Raw genomic sequence first — 3,970 nt, 5'->3', positions numbered from 1 at the left:
TGTCTGTGCGACCCCCAGCAGGCCTCCTAAGAGTCTCTGGTTGGACTCCAGAGAGAGGCCGTGGAGAAAGCGGACAAATAGGTCCAGGTGGCCATTTTCACTTCTGAGGGATTTCGCCATGGCTCCCTTTAGGAAGACAGGCAGGGATGGGTAATCCTGATCACTGTGTTCATCGTCCAGTCTCCCTGCAGGAAGTCCTTCAGTACCGCTGCGTTCCTGTTGGTGTAACAGTGCAACATGTAGACTGCAGCCAGGAACTCCTGAATGCTCAGATGAACAAAGCAGTAGACTGTTTTCTTGAAGATCACTCTCTCTCTTTTGAAGATCTGTGTACAAACTCCTGAGTGCACCAAGGCCTCGGTGACACCAAGACCACAGCGCTGCAGGTCTTCTTGGTAGAACATGATGTCTCCTTTCTCCAGATGTTCAAACGCCAGCCTCCCCAGCTTCAGAAGAAGAACCTCCCTGTCAGCCTCCGTCAGCTGCTGTGGACTTGTCTCATGTCCCTCTTCATACTTGTGCTTCTTCTTCTTGGTCTGGACCAGCAGGAAGTGTGATACATGTCAGTGAGGGTCTGGGGGCCAGCTCTCCTCTCTGGTCTGTAGTCAACATGTGGTCCAGAACTGCAGCAGTGATCCAGCAGAAGACTGGGATCAGACACATGATGTGGAGGCTCCTGGAGCTCTTGATGTGAGAGATGATTCTGCTGGACAGGTCTTCATCACTTGATCTCCTCCTGAAGTACTCCTCCTTCTGGGCGTCAGTGAAGCCTCGTACTTCTGTTACCCTGTCCACACACTCAGGAGGGATCTGATTGGCCGCTGCAGGTCTGGAAGTATCCAGACGAGAGCCGAGGGAAGCAGCTTCCCCCTGATGAGGTTTGTCAGCAGCACGTTGACTGAGGACTGCTGTGAGACATCAGACACAACCTCATTGTTTCTGAAGTCCAGAGAAAGTCTGCTTTCATCCAGGCCGTCAAAGATGAGCAGCACTTTGCAGACAGCCAGCTGCTCTGCTGTGACCTTCTGTAAGGTTGGATGGAAAACATGGATGCAGCCTGAGAAGACTGTACTGCTCACCTTTGATCAGGTTCAGCTCCCTGAAGGAGAGCGGGATCACCAGACTGACATCTTGGTTTCCCCAAACCCTCGGCCCAGTCCAGAGTGAACTTCTGCACTGAGAAGGTTTTTCCAACTCCAGCGGACTCCGTTGGTCAGGACCCGCTCTGATGAGAGTCTGTTGGTCAGGTAAGGCTTTTTTAAAGATGTCCTGGCACTTGATTGGAGTGTCATGGAGGGTCTCTTTCTTGGAAGCTGTCTCCAGCTGCCTCACCTCATGTTGGGTATTAACCTCTTCACTCTGGCCTTGTGTGATGTAGAGCTCAGTGAAGATCCTGTGAGGCTGGTTTCACTTTCACCAGTTCCTTCAGTCACACGTTCACATCTCCTCCTCAGACTGAGCCTATGTTCATCTAAAACCTCCTGCAGACCACTATCTGCTGGAAGAGAAGGGAAACACGAGGAGAATCAGAAAATGCTTTTTGAGAATATAACAATAAAACTAATAAAAACAGACTGAGTTTAAATGTTTTATAAACATTTTAATGTCTATGTTCTTCAACAGAATACCTAATAAAAAAAACAAATGAACCAGGAAGAGGAATAAGACGCTGCATGAGTTCGGCCTCTTACCTCGTACAGAGCTGGTCTGACTGGCTGTCTGCAGGCCAGCTCTGGTTCTGGGTCTTTCTCCACACTGGGGACAGCAGGGTCTCCTGATGGAGGTCTCTGCTCCCAGTATGAGGTTGATGCACTGTCTGCAGAACCAGTGTCCACAGCTGGTAGAGACTGGATCCTCAGGACGTCCTGACACAGAGCACAGCTGGACAGCTGCTCCTCCACAGGAACACCACTCTTCCTCTTCCCTCTGTGGAGAGGAACACATCCTTTATAGCACTTTACTTCAGAGGGGCTGATTCTCACCAAGGTACAACAAGGGTGCACATTCTAGTTTGATCTTTAAAAAACGGTCTATATAATATATACCCTCTGTGATCAGGTATAGCTTCAAATTCACATGATCATAAAACCAAAGAGCATCCTGTCTGGATTCATCACCCAGAGGAGCACATGTTCCCTGTATCTACACACACAGTATATCTATTATATATATTATATATATATTAGGGCTGTCAAGGTTAAAGCGGTGTTAACTAAAGCTGGTTAACGCAAAAAAATTAACGCATAATTATTTTTAACGCGGATTAACGCATGTGTATTTTTTGTCCTGCGGTCAACACCGTAGTTTAAGAGCGCATCGAGTTTTTAAAATACCATCTACAAGCTGATGCTGACAGCCCCGATCCTGCCGCCCGCTGTGGCAGACCACAACTTCCACGCTCACCGGCAGGCCCGGACTGGCCATCGGGAGGACCGGGACGGTGTGTGTATGTGTGGCGCGACTCGCGCGAGCGACACACACACACCACACACACACACACACACACACACACACACACACACACACACACACACACACACACACACACACACACACACCACACACACACACACACACACACACACACACAGTATTATTGTATGAGAGAGGTTCCAGGTTGAATTGAGGCGAATATTTGTAATGTTCAGAGGTTGTTGTGTTTAATATTCATGAGAATATTTGTCATTGTTCAAATGAAATAAACAAACATATAAAGCATTTGTCCACTCATATGTTGATAAGAGTATTAAAAACTTGAAAAATATCCCTCTAAGGTACATTTAGAACAGATAAAAAATGTGCGATTAATTTGCGATTAATTGCGATTAACTATGGACAATCATGCGATTAATCGCGATTAAATATTTTAATCGACTGACAGCCCTAATATATATATATATTAGGGCTGTCAAGTTACGCGTTAATAACGCGTTAACGCAAAAAAAAATTAACGCCACTAATTATTTTAACGCGATTAACGCATGTGTATTTTTGTCCTCGGCCGCCGTAGTTTCAGAGCGCATCGAGTGTAAAATACCATCGACAAGCTGATGCTGACAGCCTCGCTCCTGCCGCCCGCTTGTGGCAGACCACACTTCCACGCTCACCGGCAGGCCCGGACTGGCCATCGGGAGGACCGGGAGGGAGTGTGTATGTGTGGCGCGACTCGCGCGAGCGAGGCACACCTTACGTGTTGTTGTTGTTAGCATCTGGTGCTAGCACCATTCGCGCGCGATTAATCGCGATTAAATATTTTAATCGACTGACAGCCCTAATATATATATATATATATATATATATATATATACACACTGTATTAACCTGGTACACTATAAACCCAACTTGCATAGAATCTGCTGTGAATTATATAAATAAACATATGGAAAGGATGCCTAAATAACAACAGAATGATACTGATGTGTAAAAAGCCTGAGTTAATGCTTTGTCAGGTCTGTCTCCAACACAACGAGCATAACGTTTGTTTTCCCTTTTTTCTGAAGAGATGGGTTTGATTAAAGCTAGGCTAACATTAGCTGCTCCATCAACACTCAGAGTAACTTCATGAAGTCATAAGTACAGCAGTCACTATATTGTTAGCACCACAGACAGTCTCTGGTTTATACAGGAACATGAATAACCCTGATTTAATATGAGCTGCTGTCGAGCTCTGTTCTCCTCTCTGATTCCCCTCAGACCGTCAGAGACCCCAGGAGCACAATCTCAACACTGACAGGTTTTTGTAACAGAGCGTCACAAACTTTACACTCAAGTTGAAATGTGTCACGCTGCACGAATACGCAGGTGATATGAATTTAACATCTTCACTTCCTTCGTGTTGCCAGGCACGGATCTGGGTCTTCGTATTGACTACATGTGATTTCACAAAACACTGTTTTATCTGCTAATGCTAAACACAACCAGCTCACCAGGTTATCACTATTAGTAATAAACATCTTAAAAAGACATATCA

The sequence above is a fragment of the Trematomus bernacchii genome, unplaced genomic scaffold (assembly GCF_902827165.1).
Source record: "Trematomus bernacchii unplaced genomic scaffold, fTreBer1.1, whole genome shotgun sequence".
Lineage (NCBI taxonomy): Eukaryota > Metazoa > Chordata > Actinopteri > Perciformes > Nototheniidae > Trematomus > Trematomus bernacchii.
The sequence above is the reverse complement of the archived record's forward strand: the minus strand, read 5'-3'. Positions refer to the sequence as shown.